We start from the raw sequence: 15,564 nt of genomic DNA, 5'->3' as shown, positions 1-15,564 counted from the left end.
TCTGGGCCTTCTTCACCAAAGCTTAATTAATTATCCCATAATTCCTGAAGAAGCCTAGAAGCAAAATCCTAAAACTGACAAAGGACTTTAATGGTAATTGAGTCCAAAGTCTTCCTTCTCTAGATGAGAAAACAGAGTCCTAGCTGTTACTTAACAGTTTCACCCTTGGGATGCCAAGAATATGTTTCCTCCATTACATACATGTTTTTTTTCTTTTTTTATGTTTTTATTTATTTTTGAGACAGAGAGAGACAGAGCATGAGCAGGGGAGGGGCAGAGAGAGAGGAAGACACAGAATCCAAAGCAGGCTCCAGGCTCTGAGCTGTCAGCACAGAGCCCGACGCGGGGCTCGAACTCACGGAGTGTGAGATCATGACCTGAGCTGAAGTCGGACGCTCAACCGACTGAGCCACCCAGGCGCCCCACATACATGTTTACACATCCAACTGCTCTCCCTCAAAGGACTGGACAGAGTGGGGACTTCTGTTCCCCAGTATCCAGATCCCTCATGGTGGTACTCAGTCCAGCCTGGCTCCACTGCCCCCTCGACTGAGTCTGTTGGTCAAAGTCAACAAAAATTGTCATGCTACCAGATTCGGTGGACACATACCTGTCATTTCCTAATGGGCTACACTGAGCACTAATACTATTTGTGTTCTTTATTCCATTCAATAAGCCTATGAGGTTTATTATCCCTATTACTCATTCTTTATCCTCCCTGTCAATATCCTCATTTTTCAGATTAGGAAACTGAGTCACAGAGGATAAATAGCTAGTATGTAGAGGAGCCAGGACTTTCAACTCTGGCCCAATTTCCGAGCTTACACTGTCAACCACAAGGCCAGCCGCCTCTTCAATCTCTTGGAGGAGAACCCTGTTGGTTCTAAACGTGTTTTGAATCCATCCACACCTTTCCACTCCACCGTAGGCCAAGTTACCATCCACTCTTGCCTCTAAAGGAAATAACTTCCTCACTAGCCTCCCTTGAAAGTCCCTCTAATCCATCCTCTGTACTGTTGCCAAAATGATCATTTAAATACATAAATCAGACCACTCCTGCTCCCTAGTCCCACTCCCTACACTTAAAACCCTTCACTAGGATTTCTGTTGCACTTAGAATAAAATCAGAAATCCTTTCCATGGCCCCAAGGCCTAGCCAGTTCCTGTCCCTACCTTCCTCTCCAACTTCATCCTATTCTTCTTTTCTTGCTCATTCTACTCTAAGCAACACTTGCCTTCTAAGTTTTGGTTAGCAAAACAGAGCCCTGCTTCCAGCTCTGCACCGACAGTGTGGAGCCTGCTTGGGATTCTTTCTCCCTTTGCCCCTCCCCCACATGCATGTACTCTCTCTCTCAAACTAAATAAATAAACTTAAAAAAAAAAAGTTTCTAGAACACTAGTCTCCTGCCTCAGGACCCCTGCACTTGCTGTCCCCATGTTCAGACAATTTTTCTCTGGATCCTGGGGTTACTGGCCCCCTTCTGTCCTTCAAGCTATTTTTTAAAAATGTTTATTTATTTTTGAGAGAGAAAGAGAGTGAGCAGGGAGAGGGCAGAGTGAGAGGGGGAAACACAGAATCCAAAGCAGGCTCCAGGCTCCAAGCTCTGAACTGTCAGCACAGAGCCTGATGCAGGGCTTGAACCCACAAACCACGAGGTCACAACCTGAGCCGAAGTTGAATGCTTAACCAACTAAGCCACCCAGGCACCTCTGGCCTTCAAGCTAGAATAGAAATGTCCTTTCCTTGGGCTGTCTCCAATCACCCTTCTCCAGTCTTTCTCCTGACTATTGCACTCCTTGTTTTCTTCCAAGCACTTACCACAGCAGCAGTTAACTTTGTTTGATTGTTTATGCCTGTCTCCCAGACAGACCTTGTTCCCGCTCTACCTCCAGCCCCTGGAACATACCTAACTGGCACAGAATAGTTGCTCAGTGGGACAAAGTCAGAAGACCCAAGTTCTAGTCTGGGCTGTGCCATCAAAAACTCAAGTCACCCTGGCAAGTCATTTAATCTTGGGTAAGTCTTTACTTCCCATGTGTTAAATGGAATAATGGTTTTCTATGCAGCAATGGGATCATGAAGGTCCTATGACACAGGCAAGTCAAAGGCCTACAGAAAGCAACTTTGGTATGCAAATGTTGGTTACCAGGACCTCTACAAGAGGAATGGTTTCTTGGGAAAACCAGGAATGAGTCTGTATGCTGTGGTTTAGTTTTGTTTTTCTAAAATTTTTTTTTAATGTTTATTTATTTCTGAGAGAGAGAGAGAGAGAGAGAGAGAGAGAGAGAGAGAGAGAGAGAAAGCATGAGCAGGGGAGGGGCGGAGAGAGGGAGACACAGAATCCCATGCAGACTCCAGGCTCAGAGCTGTCAGCATGGAGCCTGACGTGGGGCTTGGATTCACAGACCGTGAGATCAAGATCTGAGCCAAAGTTGGGCACTTAACCGACTGAACCACCCTAGGGCCCCTAGTTTTATTTTTCTAAAACAGCACATGCATTGCTTCCTTCATTCTGACATTCTAATTATTTTTTGTTTTTCACTCCCTGACAATGGTCTTTTTTGTCAATGTCTGGTATATATATTGTTCCTAAAGACATACACCTGTCTTGGATCTTGAAAGACAGGAACATAGTTACTGTAGTTAATCGTTAGAGGTTTTTATTTTTTTTCCCCTCCGCCTGCTCATTATCTTTCGAAAGACTGATAACCAAAGAATTCCTTATCTTTTAGATGGTATTATGTCATTTTTGTGCTTTTCCACTAGGATTTTTGGCAAATATTCAAACGTTGCTGTTATTACATGCCTTCTGAAAAGTTTAGATTTCTGCATTAAAAATGTATGCAATTATTATTCATAAAAAAAAAAAAAAAGATACCTAGGGAGACACATGTAGCCAGTTCTGCTCAGTCACGTTCAGCTAACCAGCTTCTGTAACTACAGGTGGCAGATGCTATACAATTTTCCCCTCCACTCAGTATGTTTAGGGGCAATGCTTCTCCAGACAGTACAAAGCTGCAGTGACCCGTTTGGGCGTCCCTGCTTGGCAAAACCATCCCTAAGGGCCATATCACAAGCAGAGCAGCACCGAGGACTCTACAGCAGTGGAGCGCACAACAGCCTCAACGAGGGCCTCTACCAGTGCTCAGGGGCTCAGAGGGTTAACACGGTCTCGTAGCAGGAAAGCGGGACGCCCCTCATCCAAAGGGGATGTGGTGGGGGTGCCGGCAGAACGTGGCACAACTGACAGCTTCCTCCACAGGCCCAGCGCTTGGCCTGCGAGTGCAAACACTGTGGTCACCACCTTTGAGAGTAAAGGTCTGAATGAAAATGCTGGGCGTGAACATCAGTTTGTCAACCACCTCTTGATAATCCTTCTAACCAGTAACTTAAGCGGAGCCCCTTATTTTCGGGGGGAAAGAACGAGCAACCCACATCAGGATGTATTTACTGGATGATGGTCCCTCAAGGTCATCTGAAATCTGGACTGCGGCAATGGAGCAAAAGAAGTGGCCGAATTCAGCCAGGTTTTTTATAGTCACAAAAACTGGGAGGTGGCCAACTTTGCTCTGGCTTCGTTGCCTTTGGTTCACAGGACAAACATCAAAAGCTGGTTGTATATGGGTTTTTTTGCTTTGCTGTTGTTGTTGTTGTTGTTTGAGGGAGAGACAGTGAAAGGAGGGTAGGGGCAGAGGGAGGGGGAGAGAGAGAATCCTGAGCAGGCTCCACACTGTCAGCACAGAGCCCTGTTGGGCTCTATACCAAGAATCCGTGAAATCATGACCTGAGCTGTAATCAAGAGTTGGACACTTAACTGAAGAAGCCACCCAGGCACCCATTTTTGTTTTTTTTTTTTTAATGTTTATTTATTTATTTATTTATTTATTTATTTATTTAACGTTTATTTATTTTTGAGACAGAGAGAGACACAGCATGAACGGGGGAGGGGCCGAGAGAGAGGGAGACACAGAATCAGAAGCAGGCTCCAGGCTCTGAGCCGTCAGCCCAGAGCCCGACGCGGGGCTCGAACTCGCGGAGCGCGAGATCGTGACCTGAGCTGAAGTCGGACACTTAACCAACTGAGCCACCCAGGCGCCCCTGTTTATTTATTTTTGAGAGAGAGAGAGAGCACAAGCAGGGGAGGGGCAGAGAGAAGAGAGGGAGACACAGAAGCTGCAGCAGGCTCCAGGCTGTCAGGACAGAGCCTGATGCAGGGCTTAAACCCCCAAACCGTGAGCTCACGAACTGAGCCCAAGTTGGACACTTAACTGACTGAACCACCCAAGTGCCCCCCATGTACCCCTATTTGTGTATCTTATTGGGCAAAACCACAGGGCTAAGTCTTTAGCAGGAAATCTAAAGGGCCATAAATGATACTACTGAATGAAGTGTTTATTTTTTAATGGTTCATGACCCTCATTATGTTGCAAAACATTAAGAGCTTTTTCCTACAGGAAAACAAAAACAAAAAAGGAAAGGCGGATTTCAAAAATATCTATGCTCTTAAATTTTAGCTTGGATGGAAACAGCTTAAATGAAATGTTACCTCCTTTGCAGATACAAAAGATAACAAAAAAAGAGGTTAATTGATGTACTTGAACTTTGCCTCTCAAGCTTTATAAACACCAATCTTACATTCTTTCTTAGATTCTCCTTCTCTTCTCTGCCTTCCACACTTAGCTGGACACCATACAAAACAAAAATATATTTAATATTCTAGATGTAAAATGTGGATTGAGTATATCTCGGCTTCTTTTTCTTTTTTTCTTTTTTTTTTTTTTAATTTTTTTTTTAACGTTTATTTATTTTTGAGACAGAGAGAGACAGAGCATGAACAGGGGAGGGGCAGAGAGAGAGGGAGACACAGAATCCGAAACAGGCTCCAGGCTCTGAGCAGTCAGCACAGAGCCCGACGTGGGGCTCGAACTCACAGACCGTGAGATCATGACCTGAGCCGAAGTCGGACGCTCAACCGACCAAGCCACCCAGGCGCCCCTCGGCTTCTTTTTCTACAAAGAAGAAGAACTGAATTGAAAGACACCGGTGTCTTTTTTTTAACTGTATGTTTAGTGTGCTAGAAAGAGAAAAAAACTCTTTCCCCCCCCAAGGTCTGCATGGTATATAATTCACCGCCCACCCTGAAATTTCTAGAAGCACTTATTTGCTATTGTACGGCTAACTTCATATTTTATACTGGCCAAAATGAATTCCTCAGAGGTAGCAGCAGAAGAGATACAGCTACCCTGATTTCCATGTGTGCACTTGAAGTAGAACCTTTAATGTCCGTCACCACATCACAGAGGCAGCGTGGGGATAAACAGATGTGAATGAAGAATATGGATGGCAGGGATGGCTTAAGGCCAGGCCACACTCTCTACGAATGGATTGGACACACTCAATTTTACATCTTCAGAAGAGCGCCTTTGTTTGCTGGGTTTTGTCGACGCGGTGGGGGGCTGAGCTGGGGACTTCAGTACACTTCTCTACTTCCACTAAAAAATTCAAGCCCAGCTACTCTGGCCTGACTCTACCATTCCGTAAGATCTGTGTTCTTGGTTTACAATGTACATATTGCCCTGAGAGCTTGTGTGCCTATAGATGCCACAAAGTTAAGGCCCAGGAATTTAAAATTAAGATAAACAGGTGGAACAAAGACAATCAGCAGTGCTCGAAAAACTTCTGCCCAAATAGGAATTTTCAAAGCAGGATTTCATGGAAAGTGTCTCCAGAAAGTCAAATCTAGAAATTACTCCAGGAAGCTCTCCAGTTGGCATCTGCTACAAGGATGTATTCTAGCAATGGCTTTAATGAAGATAACAGGTCTCTCAATACGAAGGTTTAGATTTTGGATTAATGTAATAAGGAAGTCAAAGACTTTGGTGAAAAACCACCTAAGCAAACTTACATGCCAACGGTACAGAATGCAAAACTAAGAACCAGCCTCTTCAGATGTTCACGCGGATTATAATGTTACGATCATCAGAACAGTCGGGTGCTGGTACCAGAACAGACACTGATCAGTGAGCTGAAAGTCAGCAACAGACCCGGTACATAAAGACTTCATCTATGGCTCTGATAGAGATGGCCGGTTGCTTTCCAACATCCATCCTCCCTTCCTTCTTTACCAAGCGAACCCCTACATTGTTGGCAGCAGAAATATGCCCCTCTAAAAGCTTTTTTCTTCAGCCTCCACTGAAGAGGAACAGTCAATAACAGTATATTATACCGTGGGGTATCTGGGCAAGTTCTCTAAAGGAAACTGATTCAGGGGGAGGTATGCCATTTTGTCCTTTTTTTTTTTTTTTTTTTTTTTTTTTAAATAAACAAAGAATGCACTTTTCTGCCTGGAAGTCCGACATGATGGCTAGAGTTATAGTAGCCATGCTGGGACCATGAAGAGCAGGCTGAGAGAATATCAGCAACCGCAGCCCTGAAAGCCTCAAACCCCTGACCCAGCAGCAGCAAACATCCACGCTGTATTCTTGTCATGTGAGAAAAATAAGCCCTCACATGTTTAAGCAACTTTGCAAAGATGCACTTTGGAAGATGAGCATTTGAAAAGGGGAATGTTTCATGCATATCAAGCAAGCTTCACACACAAGCAAGATCAAGCTTAAATGGAAATGAGGTTACAATATAGGGGCGCCTGGGTGGCTCATTTGGTTAGGCATCCAACTCTTGGTTTCAGCTCAGGTCATGATCTCACGGTTTGTGAGTTCGAGCCCCGCGTAGGGCTCTGCGCTGATGGCACGGAGCCTGGAGACTGCTTGGAATTCTCTCTCTCCCTCTCTCTCTCTCTCTCTGCCTCTCTGCCATTCTCTTATCAAAAATAAGTAAGTAAATACTAAAAAAATAAAAATATATAAACTAGGTTACAACAACTAGGTACAACTACTTGTCCAACAGTACAATCTGTATGTGGTCAAGCGTGAAATTCTAGGTCTCAGGCGGAGCAAACTAGAAGCAGGTGGAGGCTTTAGGTAAACACCTGAAGGAAAGTAGTCTCCACGATTGACCAAATTGCCTCTGATACTGGCACAAACCGTGCAGTCTGCACACCATGCTTCAGGTACAACACAACACAGGTCTCGGCAAACCTCTACTTTGTATGGTCCTGGTCACCAGCAGGGGGAAGGCCACATGATCTCTGAAAGTCAATTTGGGCAGGCTGCCTTCTTGTGAGTTTATCTGTAACAAGCTTCTTACCTGTCAAGGAAGATAACAGCGCCACTTAGGGTGAAACATGCTGAGTAGTTCCAATCGCCCCCTCCCTCCCTGACCTGCCTGACCCCATTCCTCTCTTCCCTGCCACACTTGACCCCTCTGCATCATACCTTCCTGCTCTACCCCTCTATTTACAGCATAGCTGGTTTGGAACTTAAAGCCAGCGGTTCTGAATTTAAGTCCTGACTTCACTAAGAAGCTGTCACCATTCTTGTCAGTCCCCTGCCTCCTTACCTGTGAAAGAGGCCAAGGTGCTAACTCCCATGGGTACTGTGATGACTGACTGAGCTCCTGCGTGGGGTACATTCTGGCAGGAAAAGCAGACGGGCACATAGGTTGCATGACAGTAAGGGGTCAAAAGCATTTAAGCAAGAGGAGCAGCCAGTACCATAGTCCAGGGGCCGTTCTGCAGGCAGGGACTGGGCTCATCCTCAACGTGCCACACCGGCTCCTGCACCCAGACACCACCTCCAGGGGACGACAGCCAGGGCTCTCCATTGGGCAGGATGGTGCAGAAGCCATAGCAAAGCCTTCCACATTCACCTGCTCCAGGGGAAATGAGGCCGTGCCCACTGTCGTAGGCCTAAAACTTTTCTGTAGGCTTGAGATTTTTTTCAAAGTAAAATTTTTTTTTTCTTTTTTTAAAGCGGGAATCAAAGGGGTAAACGGGACTGCACAGGACTGCAAGGCTTCCAAAGTCTCCGCTTCATACGGAGATGCAGGCAACGCATTTTTAGTAGCATGGTCTTAAACATCTCAGTAAGTCTGGGGTCACTGCTGTCGTCCTTCTGTAAGTATGTGTTCCAAGTATGACCTGGTTCACTACTTTGTTATGAAAATATCTTCTCTCTTGTTCCGTATTTATGAACTAGTCGATGATCATAAAAATATTCTTTCTTCTATTATTTATTGTGGTTAAAATATACTTGATATAAATTTTACCATTTTAATCATCAGTGCTAAGAAGTCTCTGCTTCCTAGTTTATCCTAGAAAAGCCATTCCATAAATGATGGAGACATCATGAGTGGATGAGTGTGTGGACAAATGGTGGATGGATGGGTGGATGGATGGATGGAGAGGTAGAGGGACATGGATGGATCAATGGTTACAATTTTAACCATTTTTAAGTTCTGTAGCATCAAATATATTCACATGGTTGTATAACTATCACCACCTGCATCCACAGAATTTTTTCCTCTTCCCCAGTGGAAACTCTGTTAAACACTAACTCCTGATTCCCACCCCCCCCCTTCTGCAGTTCCTGGAAGCTACCCCCCTACTTTCTCTTTTTATGAATTTGATTCCTCTGGGAACCTCGTAAGAAAGGAATCACAGCCTCTGTCCTTATTTTACTTATCATCATGTCTTCCAAGTTCATTTGTACTGCAGCATCCATCTAAAATTCCTTCCTTTGAAGGCTGAATGATATTCTATTGTACGTATACACCATGCTTTGTTTAGCTATTTGTTGGTGGATGCTTGCATCGCTTCAATCTTTTGACTATTATGAATAATGCTGCTACAGACGCGGGTGTACAAATATCTGTTCATGTCCCTGCTTTCACCTCTTTTGTACACACCTTCATGCTTGTATATCCTACTTCTATCCCCCTTCAACTGCTTGCCTGTCCATCCAGCAAACGTCTACTGTGTGCCCACCATGTGCCAGGGAGGTGCTATGTTAGATTCTGGAGAGATAATAGAAATTGTCCTGCCTGGAGGGATCCAGAGAGAAATAAATAGCGAGGTCCCAAGAAATCCCAAGTTACTTCGGTACCTCTGAATTTTATTGTATAATCTCTCAGAATTATAACCACCAGGTAGTATGTAGAAATGATTTTTATTCAGGGATTTTCCTGGCACAGTGTTAATTATATGTCCTTCCTTTTAAGGATCTCTTCTCTGGTTCCACATCCCCTTCCTTCAGCTCCACGATCTCCGTGTTATTCCATTAGTACTTTTTCACGATCTAGTCTTTGGAACTTAATTTGTGTTTGCCTTGAGTGTCACTCCACTTCCGTCTCCTGACCCCTCGGATACTATATCCAACTCCGTCTGCCCGAGAGTATGGCAGGGTGCTTGCTGGGATGGCTACAGGAAGAAAGAACCTGGTGGAAGAGGGTGGCTGGGCAGAGAAAGCCCCTCCTTGCTGCACCCAGGCATTACGTGGGGGTGTGGAGAAAGGACACGACAATGCAAATATTCCAAATATGCTACCATGATGCAGAGGAGCAGAAGGAAGAGAGAAGGAAGGCTGGCCGGCACAGGAGCTACGTTAGGCTTTGCTCTTCCTGGTCCTGGGCACAAGTGGCCAGCCTCTGCTGCAGTCTGAATGAGCTGCTGTCACTGGCTGTCTGGATCTGGAAAACGACCAGGAGAAATACCACGGTTTGCAGAACTTTTAGAAACAGGTCCAACCTATCCAAGAGCAGACAGGCTGACTGTCTGAGCCTGAACACAGACAGGAAACTGTCCTCCAAATGGACCACCTCATCTGTTTGCCCCTTAACTAGATGAGGAAAGCAACAGAAGGGACTGGGGAAGGAAGAAAAGCAATCAAAGAGCTAGAAGTCCAGAGTATTCATAGAGATTACCTTGAGGTTACAAAGAGCTCCCTTATCACCAGGCACTTTTGTTTTGCTTGCCATGGCAAGAGAGCACATCACATCAAAAGGCGTTTGGTAGCATCTTGGATGGGAAAGCAGGCTTGAATTTTATGGACATCTTTGCAGTTTGGTTTAAAGCTAGTCTTTCAGTGCCCGGGGAAAGTACGTGGGAGAGGGCTTGGGTAGGACTGGATATGGATCATGAATGATAGCACCATGTTGGATTCCAGGCACTCTTTCATGCTCTAGCAACCATGGCTAAAAGCATTCTTGCCATAAAGCTGTTCTGCTTTCTACATTCTTTTGTTTAAATTGTTTTTTAATGTTTATATTATTTATTTTTGAGAGAGAGAGAGAGAGAGAGAGAGAGAGAGCAGGGGAGGGGCAGAGAGAGAGGGAGACACAGAATCTGAAGCAGGCTCCAGGCTCTAAACTGCCAGCACAGAGCCCAACGTGGGGCTCAAACTCATGAACGGCAAGATCGTGACCTGAGCCGAAGTCAGACGCCCAACTGACTGAGCCACCCGGGGGCACCTGCTTTTTACATTCTTAAACTTTGTGCAATTAAAGTATCTAATTATATTCCTTTAAAAGCCATATACGGACAAAATTCTACATTAAAAAAATTTTAAATAACCTGAATCTCTTCGCTAAAATGTAAGCTTTAGCACAAAACCCTCTTAAAGTCTAGAGCTTAGTGGTGGTTGTGAGGGGTGGGGTGAAGGAGAGGGAAATGACAAGGCACAATTATTGCTTCCTATTATTTTGAAATACCTGAATCCATCCTAATCTGACTATAAAGAAGCTGAAATTTACCTCTGTGTCACTTACAGAAAACCCCCTAAGCTGACAGTATAAACAAATCAGGACAACAATAACAGTCATGGAGCTCCTGACCATAAGCTGCCAGTGACTATAAGGGGTGCGGGGTAGGGGGACATGGAGGCTGGAGTCAGAGAAGATGGTCCTCTCGTCCTCTCCCTCTCTCGGAGCAACTGCATGGGGACGCTTCAGAGCAGCTGTAATTTAAACCAAACAACGATGAGCTGATGACAATTCTTCTGATGTCAGCCCCACAAAGACTGCAAAAGATGCCAAGTTTTTAAGCCTCATTAACCGTGAGGAAGGCCTCTACCAAAGCTACTCACATTGTTATTAATTCCTCTGGCCAGGACATCAGCAGCCAGATCAGCAGAGGACATGAAGGTTTATACGAAAGAGGACAGAAGGAGGATCCAAACAGATTTGGACAGACTTGAATCCAGTAAGATGCAATCTAACGTCAGTACAAAGACCAGCGCTTAGGTCCAAGAAATTAACTGCACTCACAGCAGATGGAGAAATGGGGTTTAACAGGAGCATCTGGAGAGAACAGTTCAGGGTTTGGCGGACTGTATGTCTGGGGGGAGTAACAGTTTGTTGGGGATGAGACTGCCAAAAGATTTTTTTTTTAAAGGCAGCAGATGCAAACCAAAACCCAAATCAGTGTGGTTCTGGGAAGCATGAGAACCACAGGGCTGTACAACCTGAGAGCTTAGAGGGCCCTCAGGAAGCATCTTCCCCGGGGTTAGACCCTGGGGCAGAGGAAGGGATGGGTTTGTGTCTGGGTACAACCCCCCACAAGGACACTGACCAGCAGAAGTTAAGCAGAACAGTGAGAAGCTTGTGAACACAAGAGGGAAACGGAAGGTCGAGACTGAAGAAACAAAAATTCAAGAAGAATGAAAGCTGGCTCCAAATATTGAAACACAGGGTGCTGGGCCCCATCCCCAGAGGTTCCCATTCAGCAGATCCGGGTGGTCTCGGAATTTGCATTTCTAAGTTCCCAGGGGAGGCTGACGTGGCTGGTCCAGGGACCATACTCTGAGAAACAAAATTGTAATTCAGAAAAAAACATGTATGTATTTCTGAGATTTTACTAAGACACAATGGCCATTCCCCAGCAAGTCCAAATTAGGGATAATTTATTGGTTTTAAAACCCCACATATTGGGGCACCTGCGTGGCTCAGTCAGATAAGTGTCTGACTTCAGCTCAGGTCATGATCTCAAGGTTCATGAGTTCGAGCCCCATGTTGGGCTCTGTGCTGACAGCTCAGAGCCTGGAGCCTGCTTCAGACTCTGTGTCTCCCTCTCTCTCTGCCCCTCCCCTGCTCACCATCTGTTTCTCTCTCAAAAATAAATAAACATTTAAAAAAACACATTTATTTTTACGATTGTGTTCTTTTTAAAATTTTATGTTGCTGAACAGAAGTTTCACCTTTACTTCTGACCCTTAGCATTTCTTATTAGTTCAGCTTCATAGAGCAAAATTCTCTCTCTCTGCTTCATTTCTTGCATTTTACGTAGTGGGCAGTCTCCTTCTGGTATTCTTCCATGCATCCTGTCCTGATGCATTATATTCGGCAGGTCAAGCCTCATTACATATTAAAATGTGACCTGCTTTCATCAAATGGTATCTGGCTTCCCACATCTGCTAAAATAGTAAATACTGATCCAGTCCTTTCCCCCAAAAGGCCCACACCGAACCCACTGTGCCCAGGGGCCCATTAGATTTCAAACCAGCTGCATTCAATTCCTGATTAATTTTTATTTGATCTTATATACTTGAAGCTTTAGCCTTTCGATCCCAGTAGGAAAATTACCAGCATATGGAATGCATATACAATGACATGCAAAGCAATGCAAATTAATACAAAACATACACTTCTAAATTGCTTGGGAAAAGTCTGTAAGCTTTGACATTGATATTATCTGCTTTGCTTCTCTACAGTCTGGCGAGCAGTGACCAGATTCTTTTATTACAGTTAATTTTATATGGCACCTACCACCTGACACTGGTTAGCCTGTTAAATGGAAGGCGCCCCTGTCCGGGAGTCAGGCAAACGGGATCCTAGCCTGAACTTGGCCACTGTTCGGTTCCATAGCCTTGTACAAGTTCTCCCAATTCTCTGGTTCTCAGATCCTACATCTGGAAGTAATGAGGTGACATCATCCTAAAACCGCCAGCACTAAGGCTTACAGGCCGGCACAATGCACACATCGTGTACACGTTGTGCGTGCGGGATGCACACGTGCAATCCTCACCACAGCCCATGAGAAGGTACGATCAAGCGTGCGCCCCGTCCATGTGGTGGCATTTCAGAGGCCAGGAAACTCTCATGGGTAAGCGAGGGAGCGGCACAGCCAGAACTGGCCTCAGCAGTATCGCTCCAGGGGCCACTCAGTGGAGCTGCTGCTCTGTTGCCCCATTTCCAGCTGTGTTACTATGAAACATTAAGTTTGCATGATTCACGAAGTCAAAGTTCACATCTCACAGTCATATGTGCTTCAAAGTACTGTTTCTGTGAGATGCTGAGAGTTACGGGAGTTCGATGTCAAAATGCCAGCTCAATCAGACTGTATTCACCTGAAGGGACTCCGGTATCTTCGTTCCATCCCTTTCACGTATTGTGTGTGAAGCTCCGTCATCTCACAAAAGCCATCCCCCTTTCCCTCCTCTCACCTGAGGAGTGGCTTCCAGGGGGGCAAGCGTGGAGGCCACTGCCAGTCCTCAGCCCGCAGCGCGCCCTGCGGACCGGGCAGGTGCTCGCTCCCATGTGTGAGACGCGCCCCCCTGGCTCTCACCTCTCCCCATGAAGGCAGGGGCTCTGTCCCAGGTCCACACCCCTGCCCCGGCCACCCGAAGCGTTAAATAGTGCCCCAGCACAGGTGACGCCTACCCCACTGGAGCATCAGCCAGGGTCTCAGACTCAACCAACCGAACATATCTTTCCTCCAAAACCTGCCCCTCCTCTAATGTTCCGTTTTTTATGAATGGCAGCAACATCTGCCACAACCTGGAGAGAGTCGCCCTGCCCTCTCCACACAAAAGTCGTCACCAAGTCGCTCCAGAGTCTGCCTTGAATGCAAGCACTTGCTGCCATGGCCTCAGCCCAGCCCAGACCCCCAGGCCTCTCAGACCCTTGGAACAGCCCTGTTTACCTTCCAGGTACCTCAGATCCATTGTTACACAGCAAACCTAGTCTTGTTTTGTTTTGAATGCAACTCTCACCAGGACACTCTCAGGTGTGAAACTGTCCAGAGGATTAATTCCACAAAAGGGCCCCAAGGCCTGGCATCATGTAGCCCTGGCACCTGCTCACCTCACCTGTGCCACTCTCCCTTCACATCAAACTGGACCTCTCCATTCCACAAACTCTCTGCTAGTCCTTCTGTCTCAGGGCACGCTGCTCCCTGGGCGGGGAGAATGCTCCTTTCCCCCTTCTCTTCCGTGCACTTAGTGGACACCACTCCCATTCATCCATGAGGCCCACCTTAAATCTCCCCCAGAAGGCCACCTGCCTTTTTCCCAGACTCAGCACATCTGCCCCTCCCCCTACCCCCCCCCCCCCCCCCCCCCCCCCAGCACACGGCACTGGCCAGACCCACAGTAAGGTCTCAACAAATTTGGATTGATGAATTGACTTTTCAACCCGGCATCACATAATCCCATTCTCGTGCTGCTTTCTTCCACTTCCCAGACTAAGAAGGAAATCCTTTCTTTGAAGGAGACACAGTTTACTTCTGGTAGGGGCCCTAAGATAAGCCCCAGGTTACCAACCAAACTAGCAGCTGCAGTATTCAGTGATTTTCAAGGGAGAAAACAGAAGCTGGGCACAGTCATGTACATTCCCTACTTCCTCACCCCCCACCTCCACCCCCCACCCCCCACGCAGCCATGATCTGCATTCATTCAAAGTCACATTGATAACTATTTACTGCCTGCCTATCTTGAGGGTACTTACTTGTCATGGTGCTATCAAGTGCCGACTTTGACTTATTCCCCAATTATGCCATTCACTCCTACCTACCACCGTGCTGATAACTGTGGCATTTAGCAAATTACTTTGGAATGAGTAAACTCTGGAATGAGTACAAGCAATAAACAGGAAGGAACCCTGCTCCTCATCTCCCCCTCCCCCAAATTCTTCTATCAGTTTTCTGAACTCGGGACCACACAACCAAATTCTTTGGCTATTGTTTCTCTGCTAATAAAAGAGGTAATTCAACAGCATCTTAATCGGTCATTTCTCAGACAGTATTGGATCCTTGCAAAGTGCAGCACAGAAATGTTCCCTGCCATCATTCATTTATTTTTAAAGATTTTACTTCCTCAAGACACTATCAACGAAGGCTGTCAAAAGGGACAGTTAGGTTCTAAAATGCCTTAGGCTGATAAGTGGTTTGATAAGGGCACGCTTCATGCATATAAGATCAAGAAGGGTGACTTCCATGTCTACCAACTCTCACGGGATACTTAATATTAGCCCTAATTCCCTTAATATTCTGGGTTGTTCCTCTTCAACTGTAGGGACGAGAAGAGAGAAGGGTAAGGGTCTGAGGGCTAACACCACCTCTTCGTGTGCCCAGGTAAGGGGGCAAATCACAAGCTTCCCGTGCGACAACAACCCGGAAAACCTCCCCAAGACCGAGAACTTGGTTCTAAAACTACCAGGCAATACCAGCTCACTCACGCCGTCAGTCTAAGTAAAGATGGTAAACTGACTCGAGACTCCAGACCTCTTGGCTTGGATCCCCGGAGGCTCCACGCCTGCCCGAGCGGCGCGGCCACCTCGCAGGGGGGACGTCCTGGTCAGCTCTGCGGCATGAAAACTTGACCTTAAAAAGCAACGAAGCTCGTCCCTGCGGAGGGCACCGCCAGGAAGTCCGCCCCACAGCTTGCGATCTCCAA

The 15,564-nt window shown here is 46.1% G+C and overlaps 1 protein-coding gene across 6 annotated transcripts in view; it reads right to left on the bottom strand.

The window, feature by feature from the left end:
- Nucleotides 1-15,564, bottom strand: part of GCNT4 (glucosaminyl (N-acetyl) transferase 4) — a 128,573-nt gene that overhangs the window by 111,636 nt on the left and 1,373 nt on the right. Inside the window, exon 1 of one of the 6 annotated variants that reach the window (XM_019463005.2) lies at nt 15,393-15,561. The exons of 4 other annotated variants lie outside the window; for them this stretch is intronic. The gene's annotated coding sequence lies outside the window, so the exon portion shown is untranslated. Of the gene's footprint in view, nt 1-7,098; nt 9,051-15,392; nt 15,562-15,564 lie in introns of those variants that run through there. One more of the 6 variants, XM_019463008.2, reaches the window with a different exon arrangement.

The sequence above is a fragment of the Panthera pardus genome, unplaced genomic scaffold, assembly GCF_024362965.1.
Source record: "Panthera pardus isolate Hobbes unplaced genomic scaffold, ASM2436296v1 HiC_scaffold_2, whole genome shotgun sequence".
NCBI lineage: Eukaryota > Metazoa > Chordata > Mammalia > Carnivora > Felidae > Panthera > Panthera pardus.
Note: the sequence above shows the minus strand (reverse complement) of the source record. Positions and strands in the feature narration are given on the sequence as shown.